This window comes from Capra hircus, chromosome 5 (assembly GCF_001704415.2).
Source record: "Capra hircus breed San Clemente chromosome 5, ASM170441v1, whole genome shotgun sequence".
In the NCBI taxonomy this organism is placed as follows: Eukaryota; Metazoa; Chordata; class Mammalia; order Artiodactyla; family Bovidae; genus Capra; species Capra hircus.
The window spans coordinates 2,298,395-2,315,568 of record NC_030812.1 but is presented as its reverse complement, the minus strand read 5'-3'; positions in this window follow the sequence as shown (position 1 = coordinate 2,315,568).

Genomic DNA, 17,174 nt, shown 5'->3' with positions numbered 1-17,174 from the left:
TCACACCATCATGATTATCTGGGTCTTGAAGACCTTCTTTGTACAGTTCTTCTGTGTATTCTTAATATCTTCTGCTTCTGTTAGGTCCAGACCATTGCTGTCCTTTTTTGAGCCCATCTTTGCATGAAATGTTCCCTTGGTATCTCTAATTTTCTTGAAGAGATCTCTAGTCTTTCCTTTTCTGCTGTTTTCCTCTATGTCTTTGCATTGATCGCTGAGGAAGGCTTTCTTATCTCTTCTTGCTATTCTTTGGAACTCTGCATTCAGATGCTTATATCTTTCCTTTTCTCCTTCGCTTTTCACTTCTCTTCTTTACACAGCTATTTGTAAGGCCTCCTCAGACAGCCATTTTGCTTTTTTGCATTTCTTTTCCATGGCGATGGTCTTGATCCCTGCCTCCTCTACAATGTCATGAACCTCATTCCATAGTTCATCAGGCACTCTGTCTATCAGATCTAGGCCCTGAAATCTATTTCTCACTTTCACTGTATAATTATAAGGGACTTCATTTAGGTCATACCTGAATGGTCTAGGGGTTTTCCCTACTTTCTTCAATTTAAGTCTGAATTTGGCAATAAAGTGTTCGTGATCTGAGCCACAGTCAGCTCCTGGTCTTGTTTTAGTTGACTGTATAGAGCTTCTCCATCTTTGGCTGCAGAGAATATAATCAATCTGATTTTGATATTGACCATCTGGTGATGTCCATGTGTAGAGTCTTCTCTTGTGTTGTTGGAAGAGGGAGTTTGCTATGGCCAGTGCATTTTCTTGGCAAAACTCTATTAGTCTTTGCCCTGCTTCATTCGGCATTCCAAAGCCAAATTTGCCTGTTACTCCAGGTGTTTCTTGACTTCCTACTTTTGCATTCCAGTCCCCTAGAATGAAAAGGACATCTTTTTTGGGTGTTAGTTCTAAAAGATCTTGTAGGTCTTCATAGAACCATCCAACTTCAGTTTCTTCAGCATTACTGGTTGGGGCATAGACTTGGATTACTGTGACATTGAATGGTTTGCCTTGGAAATGAACAGAGATCGTTCTGTCGTTTTTGAGATTTCATCCAAGTACTGCATTTCAGACTCTTTTGTTGACCATGATGGCTACTCCATTTCTTCTGAGGGATTTCTGCCCGCAGTAGTAGATATAATGGTCATCTGAGTTAAATTCACCCATTCCAGTCCATTTTAGTTCACTGATTCCTAGAATGTAGATGTTCACTCTTGCCATCTCCTGTTTGACCACTTCCAATTTGCCTTGATTCGTAGACCTGACATTCCAGGTTCCTATGCAATATTGCTCTTTACAGCATCACACCTTGTTTCTATCACCAGTCACATCCACAACTAGGTATTGTGTTTGCTTTGGCTCCATCCCTTCACTCTTTCTGGAGTTATTTCTCCACTGATCTCCAGTAGCATATTGGGCACCTACTGACCTGGGGAGTTCCTTTTTCAATATCCTATCATTTTGCCTTTTCATACTGTTCATGGGGTTCTCCAGCAAGAATACTGAAGTGGTTTGCCATTCCCTTCTCCAGTGAACCACATTCCGTCAGACCTCTCCACCATGACCTGCCCATCTTGGGTTACCCCACAGGCATGACTTAGTTTCATTGAGTTAGACAAGGCCGTGGTCCTAGTGTTATTGATTGACTAGTTTTCTGTGATTACGGTTTCAGTGTGTTTGCCCTCTGATGCCCTCTTGCAACAACTTCTCTTACTTGGGTTTCTCTTACCTTGGATGAGGGGTATCTCCTCACTGCCGTCCCTCTTGACCTTGAATGTGGAATAGCTCCTCTAGGCCCTCCTGGGCCCACACAGCCACCGCTCCTTGGACATGGGGTTGTTCCTCCCGGCCGCTGCCCCTGGCCTCAGGCGTAGGGTTACTCCTCCCAGCCACCGCCCCTAGCCTCGGATGTGGGGTAGCTCCTCCTCGCTTCTCAGCTGTCACAGCCTGGCACTCTTGGCAGCTGCCGCTGACATCGGATGTGGGGTAGCTCCTCCCGGCCACCGCCCTTGACCTCAGACCAGGGGTAACTCCTCTTGGCCACCGCCCCTTGGGCATGGGGTCCTCCCAGCTTCTGCCCCTGACCTCAGACATGGGGTAGCTCCTCTCAGCCATGCTAGCAAATGCTTATTCTCCAAGGGAAGAACTTTCCTGAATTTAGGAGGTGTATTTTTGCCCTGCAGCCTTCCTGTCTTACTCTGTAGGGGGGAAGGAGGGAAGAAAGGCATGTAGTCGACAAGGAAATGGGCTGGAACACAAGCTACATCCCTGGAGGAGGGACAGACACTTGAGTGAAGCCTAACCCAGGATGGCCTGAACATTCCCCTCAGCTTGACCCAACATTAGACAGGCTTCCTCCTGACTCCAGACCTCTGACTTTCCCTTCCTTATAGTGTTCCCTTTACAAGCTGTGTACTTATAAACGCTTCCCCTGTTTCTTTAAAATGTATATATTTTTGCAAGTCTCTTGCCAAGACTTTCTTAAGGACCTAGGAGCCACCTCTTTGTATTATAATCATCAAAGAAGATGGCACCCCTCTTTCACAGTTTCTATCAGGAGGTAGGAGCCTAACTTTGGTTCTCCAAGCTATGTAACTATTTCCTAAAACAGAGATAGGGAAATAGGGGTGAAGCCAATCAAAAATCAGACAGCTTGAGTCCACCCACACCAGCTCTTTAAAAACTTTCTCACCTTTTATTAGAGTACAACTGAATATCAGGGATTGGTTCATGCTCTCTCACTATTCATGGATTAATGGCAGTGTGTTTGTGTATGTGTGCGTGTGTCTGTGTGTGTGTGTGTGTGTGTGTGCTCAGTCATGTCCAACTCTTTGCAACCACATAGGCTATAGCCCAGGCTTCCCAGGTGACTCAGCAGTAAACAATCTGCCTAAAATGTGGGGGCAGCAGGAGATGTGAGTTCAATCCCTACGTTAGGAAGATCCCCTGGTGGAGGGCATAGCAACCCACTCGAGTATTCTTGCCTGAAGAATCCCATGGAAAGAGGAGCCTGGCAGGCTACAGTTCATGGGGTTGAAAAGAGCTGGACATTACATGACTTAGCAGGGCACGACAAGCTATAGCCCACCAGGTTCCTCTATCCATGGAAATTTCCTAGCAAGTATAATTAAGTGGGTTATCATTTCCTCCTCCAGGAGATCTTCCCAACCCAGGTATCAAACATGCGTCTCTTGTGTAGCTTGCAATGGTAGGCATATTCTTTACCACTGTGCCATGTGGGAAGTATTAATGGCAATAGTATCATAATAAAATAATTTTTTATTTGGAAAACAAAATGCAGCAATAGCTAACAGCGTCAAATACTCTAGAGATGTCAACTAAAATAGTCTGAATCTTTTCAATGGACTTTAGCAGCAAGGAGGTAACTTAGAACTGTGCAAAGAAGCATTTGGGGTAGAATCTTCCCAATAGTGAGAAATCTCCAGCCTATACTGGACACTGCAAGAAAGTTTGACTTTTTAAAAAATGCAAGGAAAGTCTAAGAAATGTCCAGTTTAAAAACAGAGATGTTAGACTTAAATGTCTTTTCCATTTCAAGCAGCAAAAATCAACTTCAGCTATCTGAAAAGCAAAATGGGAGCTTCTTAAATAGCCTGAAGTGACGGAGGTGGGAGGGAGGGTCAAGAGGGAGGAGACATATGTATAACTATGGCTTATTCATGCTGATGCTTGGCAGAAACCAGCACAATATGTAAAGCAATTATCCTCCAATTAAAAATAAATACATTTTAAAATAAAATAAACAAATTAAAAAAAAAGACTGAAGAGTCTAAATATAATTCAGGACAAAAATGTCACAAGACTTCTAGGTCGGTGTGGCTGGCAGCCTGCAAATGGACCCCTGATGATGCCTGCCTCTCAGTATTCATGCTTTTTTGAATCTTCTCCTCTCAAGAGCAGGCTGGACCTAGTGACTCATGTTAATGAATAAAATATGACAGAAGTGATACCATGTCATTCCCAATATTAGATTACAGAAATAACGTGACTTCTGTCTTGATCACTCTGTCTCCTAACTTTTGCTCTAGGGGATGTAAGTAACTAAGTTTGGTGTGTGGAGGGTTAGATCATTTGCTTTTTTAGTTTCACAGATCTGAAGATAAAAGGAACTGTATCCAAGGAATTTTACTTAAGAAACTATATCTGAGGATCCTCGTTTGTACCTGAAGCTGATTTATATAAAGTGCTTCTGGACTTTGAGCTGATATTGTAATAAGAGTCGACTTTGGAGGAACTTAGGTGAGGCTGGGTATTTTTTAAATATGTAAGGATTTGAATCACTGGAATCTAGAGGGTAGGCTGTAGTCAGCAGCTGCTAAAATAGTCCTCACTGACCCTTACATCTGGTCTTTATACACTCGGTAGTCCCCTTTTCACAAATGTGAGCTGGTGCTAGGACCCTTTTCTAAGGATTAAAATTCAGCAAAAGTGATGGAATTAAATTTTCAGAACAGATAATGAAAAAAGACTGTGACTTTGCCAGATTTGCCCTCTCTCTCTTTCACCCTTTTTCCAAGTCTTAGGTCTAGAAAAGTAGCTTCAACGAAAAAATTGGCCTCCTGAAGCAGGGCAAAGGCTAATAGAGTTTTACCAAGAGAATGCACTGGTCATAGCAAACACCCTCTTCCAACAACACAAGAGAAGACTCTACACATGGACATCATGAGATGATCAACGACAAAACCAGACTGATTATATTCTTTGCAGCCAGAGATGGAGAAGCTCTATACAATTACCAAAACAAGACTGGGAACTGACTGTGGCTCAGATCATGAACTCCTTATTCCCAAATTCAGACTTAAATTGAAGAAAAAAGAGAAAACCATTCAGGTATGACTTAAACCAAGTCCCTAATGAATATACAGTGGAAGTGAGAAATATTTTTAAGGGACTAGATCTGGTAGACAGAGTGCGTGATGAACTATGAATGGAGATTCATGAGATTGTACAAAGAGGCAGGGATCAAGACCATCCCCAAGAAAAAGAAATGCAAAAAAGCAAAATGGCTGTCTGAGGAGGCCTTACAAATAGCTGTGAAAAGAAGAGAGGTGAAAAGCAAAGGAGAAAAGGGAAGATATAGAATCTGAATGCAGAGTTCCAAAGAATAGCAAGAAGAGATAAGAAAGCCTTCTTCAGCGATCAATGCAAAGAAATAGAGGAAAACAATAGAATGGGAAAGACTAGAGATCTCTTCAAGAAAATTAGAGATACCAAGGGAACATTTCATGCAAAGATGGGCTCGATAAAGGACAGCAATGGTATGGATCTAACAGAAGCAGAAGATATTAAGAAGAGGTGGCAAGAATACACAGAAGAACTGTACAAAAAAGATCTACAAGACCCAGATAATCACGATGGTGTGATCACTCACCTGGAGCAAGACATCCTGGAATGTGAAGTCAAGTGGGCCTTAGAAAGCATCACTATGAACAAAGCTAGTGGAGGTGATGGAATTCCAGTTGAGCTGTTTCAAATCCTGAAAGATGATGCTGTGGAAGTGCTGCACTCAATATGCCAGCAAATTTGGAAAACTCAGCAGTGGCCACAGGACTGGAAAAGGTCAGTTTTCATTCCAGTCCCAAAGAAAGGCAATGCCAAAGAATGCTCAAACAACCACACAATTGCACTCATCTCACATGCTAGTAAAGTAATGCTCAAAATTCTCCAAGCCAGGCTTCAGCAATGCATGAACTATGAACTTCCAGATGTTCAAGCTGGTTTTAGAAAAGGCAGAGGAACCAGAGATCAAATTGTCAACATCCACTGGATCATCGAAAAAGCAAGAGAGTTCCAGAAAAACATCTATTTCTGCTTCATTGACTATGCCAAAGCCTTTGACTGTGTGGATCACAATAAACTGTGCAAAATTCTGAAAGAGATGGGAGTACCAGACCACCTAACCTGCCTCTTGAGAAACCTATATGCAGGCCAGGAAACAACAGTTAGAACTGGACATGGAACAACAGAAAGGATCCAAATAGGAAAAGGATTTCGTCAAGGCTGTATATTGTCATCCTGCTTATTTAACTTATATGCAGAGTACATCATGTCAAACACTGGGCTGGATGAAGCACGGGCTGGGAGAAGCACAAGCTGGAATCAAGATTGCTGGGAGAAATATCAATAACCTCACATATGCAGATGACACCACCCTTATGGCAGAAAGTGAAGAGGAACTAAAAAGCCTCTTGATGAAAGTGAAAGAGGAGAGTGAAAAAGTTGGCTGAAAGCTCAACATTCAGAAAACGAAGATCATGGCATCTGGTCCCAACACTTCGTGGGAAATAGATGAGGAAACAGTGGAAACAGTGTCAGACTTTATTTTTTTGGGCTCCAAAATCACTGCAGATTGGTGACTGCAGCCATGAAATTAAAAGACACTTACTCCTTGGAAGGAAAGTTATGACCAACCTAGATAGTATATTCAAAAGCAGAGTCATTACTTTGTCAACAAAGGTCCGTCTAGTCAAGGCTCTTGTTTTTCCAGTGGTCATGTATGGATGTGAGAGTTGGACTCTGAAGAAGGCTGAGCACTGAAGAATTGATGCTTTTGAACTGTGGTGTTGGAGAAGACTCTTGAGAGTCCCTTGGACTGCAAGGAGATCCAACCAGTCCATTCTGAAGGAGATCGGCCCTGGGATTTCTTTGGAAGGACTGATGCTAAAGCTGAAACTCCAATACTTTGGCCACCTCTTGGGAAGAGTTGACTCATTGGAAAAGTCCCTGACGCTGGGAGGGATTGGGGGCAGTAGGAGAAGGGGATGACCGAGGATGAGATGGCTGGATGGCATCACCGACTTGATGGACATGGGTTTGGGTGAACTCTGCGAGTTTGCGATGGACAGGGGTGCCTGGTGTGCTGTGATTCATGGGGTGGCAAAGAATCAGACATGAATGAGCGACGCAACTGAACTGAACTGAACTGAACTGATCGAGAGGCCCATTTGGCTGGAAATGACAGGCTAAATATCCAGAGAGGACCTTAGGTCTGTAATGGCCATATAAGTGACCACGAAGTGGCTCTTCTGCCAGTCAAAGCTTGATGATGGCATAACCACAGTCAGTACCTTGATTGCAATTTTTTGACAGACCCTAAGTGGCACCCAAATTAAGTCTTATTCAGATTCAGGATCTGCCAAAAAAGAAAAAAGTAAGATAAAAATTTTAATTTTATTAAGCTATTGTGTGTTGAGATAATTTATTAGACTACAATAGGTAACTGATATAAAGAAATTATAACCAGGGAGTAAAAATCTCTCCTGACATCCTCTCCATCTCTAGTCTCTGCTTGCTTCTCTCATCAGGAGTATCATTCTCAAAAACACAAATTCTCTTAGGGCCCAAATTACTGGGGAACTAACTGACTACACTTCAGTTCACCATTTCCTGGTAACATCAAGTGTGGTCACAGAAGCAAGGTCATGCTCTGCAGCCACCATTACTCGTGGATGAGGGGTGGGCCAGTTAAGTGAGTCCTGAAAAGCTAAATACACATGACTTGAGCATAGATGTTAAAACAGGCTCTATTTTGAGTTTCTTAATGGCATGTTTTTATGACTAATATGACAAACGTCTCCAAATATACATCAAGTTGAAACCTATATTTTCCCACTCTGATGACTTCAGTCATGAATTTTAAATCATGTTGGATCACTCAACTTTGCAGCTTTTGTAAATTGCTTTCTGCTTGCCTGGGGAAACTCTTTATTGAAGGCAGAAATTGTTGTCACTTTCTAAAATATTTAATACAAAGGAATACCAATTAATCCTGATCTGAGTTTCAGAGCCAAACACTCCTTAGGTATAAAGTGAAAATAATAGTACAATTAAGAAGGAAAATGGGGCCTTCTCCACCATATAAGTGAGAGATTTGAAACCATCACTTTGAATAACTCAAGGTAATAATTGAGAAACCATCATATCTGTTAAACATTTATTTGTAATTATTTTAACAACATAAAAGAAAAGTGAAAAACTTTCTAAGTAATTAAATGAAAATGCGCATAGCTATAAAAGGATAAAAATTGCCCAACAGGCTAAACTTTGTCCTGTTAAAATATTGAATTAGTCCAGAGCACTAAATATAACCAGAATGATTAACAGCACTGAATATGAGTGAAGGCAGAAAAGGGAAAGATTTGATTGAGGGACGAATTTATTTACAAGGCAGCAATGTAGAAACAGACATAGAGAAGAGACTTATGGACATGGGGGCAGAAGAGGAGGGAGAGGGTTAGATGTATGGAAAGAGTTCTCCAGGAGATCTTCCCAACCCAGGGATCGAACCCGGGTCTCCTGCATTGGAGGCAGAAGCTTTAACCTCTGAGCCACCAGGGAAGCCCAAACTTACAATACCATATGTAAAAGAGATAGCTAATGGGAATTTGCTGTATGACTCAGGGAACTTAAACAGGGGCTCTGTGACAATCTAGAAGGGTGGAATGGGGAGGGAGATGGGAGGGAGGTTTGGGAGGGAGGGAACATGGGTGTACCTATGACTGATTCTTGTTGATGTTTGCAGAAAACAAGAAAATCCTGTAAAGCAATTATCTTTTCAATTAAAAATTTTGTAAAAGATGAAAGAAAATTTGGTCTTTTCTAGCAAAGAGAAAAATGTAAGAAATAAAGAAATGATCCATATTGATTTTTTTAATAAAATAGCTAAATAGAAAGATATGCACCCAGCTTATTTTAGGAAATAAGTTTGCTAAAGATGGTAGCTCATTGCCTTTGTTTTCTTCCCTTCATGGTTCCCCTTCTTCATAAGAACAATTTTGCAGGCTTTACCCTGGATATGTGCAAAAATCTAAAGGGCTGGGGAAAATAGTTAATGTAAATCCTTCACTCTGAAGCCTACAAGTGTTACTCATGGCCCCATCGACCAATAAAAAGACTTCAGGAAGATTGTTAGCCCCTAGTACTCAGCCAATGAGGAACTGGAGGAGGGACTTGAGTACCAAGACAACCAAAACCCCACTGTGACACTTGTGGCTGCCCACCAGACACCTGACCTTGCAAGACTGTAATTAAAATGTCCCTGCCCACTGCACCTCGTGTCTCCAAGTCTATTCTTTGAGTTTGGGCTGTTGAGCATTTCTCACAAGGGATAGCCTTGTTTCTAAAAGATTTGTGATGTGGTACAATGAAAATTACTTTGCTGACAGAGGTCCCTATAGTCAAAGATCTAGTTTTTCCAGTGGTTAGGTATGGATGTGAGAGTTGGACCATAAGAAAGCTGAGTGCTGAAGAATTGATGCTTCTGAACTGTGGTGTTAGAGAAGACTCTTGAGAGTCCCTTGGACTGCAAGGAGATCCAACCAATTCATCCTAAAAGAGATCAGTCCTGGGTGTTCATTGGAGGGACTGATGCTGAAGCTGAAGCTCCAATACTTTGGCCACCTCATGCGAAGAGTTTACTCACTGGAAAAGATCCTGATTCTGAGAAGGATTGGGGGCAGGAGGAGAAGGGGACGACAGAGGATGTGATGGTTGGATGGCATCACCGACTCAGTGGACATGGGTTTGAGTAAACTCCGGGAGTTGGTTCGATGTAGGTACATATTAAGGCCTATTTTAACCAGACCTTCTGATAAATTCTGAGAAAGGCCTTCTGATGAACTCTGACAAAGATGGGTCCCATATTTGTCCTCTTAGTAGCATCATGAAAAATACATTTGTTTCTTAATTACTGAGATTCTGAAAATATGCCAAGCCAGAGTGAAAGAAGGAAAAGGAAATTCTAGGTAACACACTTTGTGAGCCAAGAGTCTGCGAGCCAAGAGTACTTTTCTGTTGCTGTATCATTGATGGCAAGATTTTTTTGCACACAATAGATTAGGGAGTGTACCATGACTAATATTGAGTTTTTTTTCTTTAAGAATTAAGTAGACAGGAAATGCTGCAGCTTATACTTAGATACCTTGGGGATGCTCTAAAGTTTGATAATCTAATTGAACTGAGTCCTATTTAAAGAGAGCAGACAAAGCACAATATGCAACTTCACATTCACAGGTAGATTTTTAACCCAATCTCTACTTAAAAGATTTCCTATGTGTTTTTAACACAGAAGTGTGCTGACTTTTTTTTAACACAGAAGCACACACACAGACAATTTAATACTGGAAATAAAAGCAAAATAAACAAATGGGATCTAATTAAAATTAAAAGCTTCTGCACAACAAAGGAAACTATAAGCAAGGTGAAAAGACAGCCTTCGGAATGGGAGAAAATAATAGCAAATGAAGCAACTGACAAACAACTAATCTCAAAAATATACAAGCAACGCATGCAGCTCAATTCCAGAAAAATAAACGACCCAATCAAAAAATGGGCCAAAGAACTAAATAGACATTTCTCCAAAGAAGACATACACATGGCTAACAAACACATGAAAAGATGCTCAACATCACTCATTATTAGAGAAATGTAAATCAAGACCACAATGAGGTACCATTTCACACCAGTCAGAATGGCTGCAATCCAAAAGTCTACAAGCACTAAATGTTAGAGGGGGTGTGGAGAAAAGGGAACCCTCTTACACTGTTGGTGGGAATGCAAACTAGTACAGCCACTATGGAGAACAGTGTGGAGATTCCTTAAAAAACTAGAAATAGAACTGCCATATGTCCCAGCAATCCCACTGCTGGGCAAAAACACCGAGGAAACCAGAATTGAAACAGACACATGTACCCCAATGTTCATCACAGCACTGTTTATAATAGCCAGGACATGGAAGCAACCTAGATGTCCATCAGCAGATGAATGGATAAGAAAGCTGTGGTACATATACACAATGGAGTATTGCTCAGCCATTAAAAAGAATACATTTGAATCAGTTCTAATGAGATGGATGAAACTGGAGCCCATTATACAGAGTGAAGAAAGCCAGGAAAAAAAAAAAAAAAAACACCAATACAGTATGCTGCTAAGTCACTTCAGTCGTGTCCGACTCTGTGCGACCCCATAGACAGCAGCCCACCAGGCTCCCCCATCCCTGGGATTCTCCGGGCAAGAACACTGGAGTGGGTTGCCATTTCCTTCTCCAATGCATTTAAGTGAAAAGTGAAAGGGAAGTCGCTCAGTTGTGTCTGACCCTTAGCATGGACTGCAGCCTACCAGGCTTCTCCATCCATGGGATATTCCAGGCAAGAGTACTGGAGTGGGGCGCCACTATACTAACACATATATATGGAATTCAGAAAGATGGTAATGATAAGCCTGTATGTGAGACAGCGAAAGAGACATAGATGTATAGAACAGTCTTTTGGACTCTGTGAGAGAGGGAGAGGGTGGGATGATTTGGGAGAATGGCATTGAAACATGTATAATATCATATAAGAAATGAATCGCCAGTCTAGGTTCGATGCAGGATACAGGATGCTTGGGGCTGGTGCACTGGGATGACCCAGAGAGATGGTATGGGGAGGGAGGTGGAGGGGGGCGGGGTTCAGGACTGGGAACACGTGTGCACCCATGGCAGATTCATATTGATGTATGGCAAAACCAATACAGTATTGTAAAGTAATATAAAGTAAAAAAAAAAAAATGAAGTGGTTAGCTGTTTTTGTGAAAAGCTATACTATTTTGCTTTCTTCTTATTTGTGATGCAGTTTTTAAGGCTTTCAAAGAGCCATAAGAACAAAGAGGGTGTAGATTTTCTTTGTACAAATCAATCAAGCAATTGAAAAGCAAAGATGTAAGTCATGTCTTCCTAATCACCAACACTAAATGGAGGTTATTAGTGTTAGATGTTTGTGCCACTCATTTATGTATTTTGTAAATAGCTATTGCTCACTTAGTATATGTTAGACATTGAAGATATGGCCACATCTAAAGCTCTTGTCTTTACAAAGTTTACAGTTCAATAGAAGAAATAAACACAGCCATGACTGTGCATCCATGTGCACATGCCCACACACACACATACATGTGTGCACACATGCACAGACTAACATATGGTTTAGTTAGTCCTGACTCCTTTGAAGACAAAATAAGAGAATAGTCACAGAGGGCAGAGCAGGGTAGCTATAATAGAGACATTATAATGGAGGATCTCTGAGGAGGTGGGGTTTGAAAAGAATCTGCATAAGTTGAGGGGAAAGCATTCAAAGACTGAAAGAAAGAAAATTCTAGGAAGAGAGAGCTGCCTGTGCAGAGACTGTAACCAAAAAAAAAAAAAAAAAAAAAAAAAGGCGTCATCATAGAATTGGAAGGAATAAGAAGGTTTATAAAAAGGGAAAAAAAAGTCAGGAAAGGGATATATAACACAATACACTCAGATACAACACAGTACAAAATTTTTTAGGCCATTGAGAGGACTTTAGATTTTATTGTTAGTACAATAAAAAGCCATTGAGCATGACACGGTCATTTGCATTAATATCTCATGGCAATACTCCCAATTCAACTTTCGCCAAACTGAACTCATTCTCTTTCCCATTATTTTCCCCCAAATTGCTTATTCTTTCTAATCTCTTTATGGCATTTAAAAATCAAGATTCTGTCCTTCCTGCACATTTGAAATGTTATGGTCACGATTGATTCCTTCTTCTTTCTGGGTCCTTCATAATGTACAAAGAAAGTTAAACTCGACACCTGAGTACCCAAATTCTAAGCCATGCTTTGAGCGCACTCTCTGAACAGCATTCAACAGGTTTCCCGACCTCTCTGTATCTCTTTTCTCAACTTAAAAATAATAGATGGTTTTGAAAATTATTATTTATGATGTGCTTGTTACATGCCAGGTTCCTCACGAAGAACTAATTTATAGATAACCTGAGGAACAGATGGCAAATTAATTTGCTCAAAATTAGGCATTTAGTAACAGGCAGATTGGGGATTCGAGGCAATTCTCTGATGGCTGAGGTGAGGCGTTTTATGAGCATGCCTGCTGTGGTGGTTTGACCACTATGTGAACTCTGACTTTTGCGACCCCGTGACTCTAGCCCACCAGGCTCCCCTGTCCGTGGGATTTCCCAGGCAAGGCTACTGGAGTGGGTTGCCACTTCCTTCTCCAGGGGATCTTCCTGACCGAGGGGTCAAACCCAGGTCTCCTGCACTCGTCTCCTGCATTGCAGGTGGATTCTTTACCACTGCACTACCTGGGAAACCCCGTAAGTATTCTATCCTGCCTCTAAAATCAAATTGCGTATGAGAGTATGCTCTGAAATAGAAATCCAAGAATTACCTTCTTCATCCACTATTTGACATATTTAAAGCTCCAGCTTCATTCAGGACTTATTCTAACCCGTATTCTAATTCAAGCTCTGTCTTGAGAATAAAGTTATGGAGGATCCCAATCTTGCTGCCAAGTAACATCAAATTTAGATAGATGTTTACAGCACCCTGCAAGAGTCTTATTTCAGTGATAGGTTCATTTTGAAAGATGTGGATTATTTTAATCTAATATGGACACATATTAAGTTCCGGAAGTTTGCTGCCCTTGGTCTTAGGTTGTAAAAATGCCTTTATAAAGTTCTTTTCACTCTCCTGCCTTGTGCTCTTGAAGTGGGTTCAATGGTAGCCTCCAAAAAGATATGTCTATGAACCTTCATAAGGGGGTCTTTGCAGATGTAACTAAGTTAGGGATCTCAGGATGAGATCATCCTGGTTTATCTGGGTAGACCCTAAATCCCAATAACTAACATTTTAAGACACACAGAGGAGAGACAGAAAGAGACCATGAGAAAAGGGAGGCAAAGATTGGAGTTAAGCAGCCACCTCGAGGACACTGAGAGCCACCAGAAGCTGGAAAACACTAAGGATTCTCCCCTAGAGTTATCTCAGCGAGTGCAACCCTGCCTGCCAAGACCTTGATTTTAGACTTCTGGCTTCCAGAACTGTGATAGAATAAAATAAATTTTGCCTGTTTTAAGCCATCCAGTTTGTGGTCATTTTTATGGCAGCCCTAGGAAACAATCCAGCCCATTATGCTACATATTACCCTCCCAAGTAAAGGAGAATTTCCTCCTTTATTTGAACGAATGCTTCATTAGAGAGGGAAGGCAGGAAAAAAAGAGAAGCAATGAAAAGCTCCAGCCCCAAGTATTGTCTTCAAGTCCTTCCACTGAACTGTCAGAATGACATAAATATGCCCTGAGGACAGCAGCTTGAAGCAGACTCTCCCCTTTCTCTCGTCTGCACACGCCCCAACACTGCTTCCTCCTACACTTAGTGCAACAGCAAAGCTCTTTCTTGGTAAGAATGTTTTACATGTTTTCTGTACAGGTAGTGGTGTTTTTGGAAGGGTACATAATATTTCCTGAATTCTACCTTCATTTGTTTCTAATTGTAGTGTATTTAACAGGTCATCCAAGCAGCATAGGGCTTCCCAGGCAGTGCTAGCGGTAAACAGCCTGCCTGCCAATGCAGGAGATGTAAGAGACGCAGGTTCAATTCCTGGGTCAGAAGTTCCCCTGGAGGAGGGCATGGCAACCATGCCAGTAATCGTGCCTGGAGAACCCTAAGGACAGAGGAGCCTGGTGGGCTACAGTCCATAGGGTCACAAAGAGTCGGACTGGACTGAAGCGACTTAGCACCCTCGCACCAAGCATTATAAGTGAAAGAAAAAAATAAATTCTCTAATTTTGAGGTTAAGGAATTTCCCCTGGCTTTAAAATCTTCAGTTGTATCATAGAAAGGGAAAGATTTATGAACCTGTACTTACAGTCCTATCTTTCTTTGCAGTACTTTATTTTGCTCTCGTGATCTAGGAAGATAGTTGGTATATTGGCTACTTGCTCTCTCCATTGTCAGTTTTGATGAGCATTTATGTGTGTGTATTATAAATATAAAGATAAGTAACATGAATATAAATTGTTGACCTCATAAAATACTTGTGTAGTCAACAAAACAATTTTAATAGCATAAGCTGTAACGGTTCACTGCTCACTAAACATGCTTATAACCTGCCTGCCCCATGTGCATGGTCCATTTCTCACATTAGTCTACATTCCATAGCACTGGTGTTTTTGCAGAATGTTGGAGGTGATACACTGGTTTCATAGTCTATCCGTTTCATATGCTAACTCATTGATTTCCTCTAGAACATGTATTCCACTGAACCATAGATTACTATCATCCCTCTCAAAAGAGAGAGATTTAAAAAAAAAATACATGACTAAAACCATGTGATCTTACCAAAATATTTCTTTAACATCTAAAATGCTGCATTTCCAAAACATATTCAGTACCATATAGCATGCATTCTCTAAAGCAATGCAAATAGATGGAAATGCTATGAGGAAGTTTTTCCAAGAGATACCCCTGGGACTCAAGATACAGTCTAGTCTGTTCTGATTTAACCTCCTCATTAATGACCTGGAAAAGGGTGGGAGTCAACAGTACACTAATTAAATTCACAGATGTTTCTTAATTGAAAGGTGTAGTGCATCTCTGTGAAGGATAGAGACTCTTAGGTTAAAAACTGAAGTGTGGGGGGAAAAAAGAAATACATCCAGGCTGGAAAATAATCCCAAAACCAGATTTCACTGGTTGGAGATACTTCATAGCTTTCAGGCTGAAGATGAGAGTATAGAATAGGAATAATGTATACTAATGTCCACTTTAAGTGGCCAGGAATTCAGCTTAGAAAAAAGAGAAACATAAAGGGATATCTTATAAGACAGAGATGCATAGCCCCTTAAAAGAGATGGTAATTTCAAGTTAGTATAAATAAAGAGGCATCAGTTTTAAACTGTAGCAAAAATAAGTAACTGAAAGAGATAAAGACTTGTGACAATAAGAATTTATTTATAGTCTCAGAATTAAGTCCGATTTGCAAGAACCTGATCACATGAACTTCAAAAATGCTGTCATTGTACAGATGAGGAATATGACACCAAAAAGTAAGGCACTAACCCAAGTTCCTAAGGCAAATATGTAACAGAACCTGAGCTGAAGTTTAAGTCTCCTGATCACTGATTTCTCTACTGGATCCTGCACCACTGCCTGGGCTAATTTGAATATCAGCATCAAGGTTGAGAAAATATCCTGATTCTATTAGAGGGGATTCCTGGTTAAAAAAGAAGAAGAAAGAAAAAAGCTTTAGTGGAAAGTTAAAATTCCATACCAATGTCTTAGAGGAATCAACAGAGCCAAGAGAGCATCAGCAAATGATGATGGCAAGAATGGTTATTTGTGACATAATTTCTTCTCTACAGACCATTTAGTGATAGGTTCTAACATGACTTATAAAAAGCTGGCAAACAGCACCATACCAGGAGCCAGATGAATTTTGTTTTAAGTCCTGAACATTTTATTCAGTATTGTGATTTTCAGCTTCAAAATTTGCAAATTGAATCTCAATAAAATTAATTAAAAGTAATTCATCAATTAATTAATTCCTATACTAGTCATTTGACAAGGTTGTGGTAAAAGTCAATTTTTTTAATTATAGGAAGGATTTGTAAAAGAGAAAACATATAAATTAAGATATAATTTGCATGAATCCTGATTTAATGACATACTCTAACTTCCTAAGCAGAGTCCATTCAACTGAGGCCATGCAACTATAGTGACTTGTTGAGAAGTCCATCCAATAAAGGAACAGATTTTCAGGGGACGTAAACTAAAACAAAGGTCATCTAGTCAGAGCTATGGTTTTTTCAGTGGTCATGTACGGATGTGAGAATTGGATGTTAGAGTTGGACCATAAAGAAAGCTGAGTGCCAAAGAATTGATGCTTTGAACTGTCATGTTGAAGAAGACTCTTGTGAGTCCCTTGGACAGCAAGGAGATAAAACCAATTGATCCTAAAGGAAACGAGTCCTGAATATTCATTGAGAAGACTGATGCTGAAGCTGAAACTCAATACTTTGGCCACCTAATGCAAAGCACTGACTCATTGGAAAAGACCCTGATGCTGGGAAAGATTGAAGGCAGGAGGAGAAGGGGACGACAGAGGATGAGATGGTTGGATGGCATCACTGACTTGATGGACATGAGTTTGAGTAAGCTCTGAAGGTTGGTGATGGACAGGGAAGCCTGGTGTGCTGCAGTCCATGGGGTCACAAAGAGTCGGACATGACTGAGCAACTGAACTGAACTGAGCTGAAACTGAAACAAGGTTGAAGAGAGAGCTGCATGGGATTGAAAGGTTCCTGCATCTAACATCACCTGAGAGCCAGGAGGTTGATACTTTGAATGTGTATATT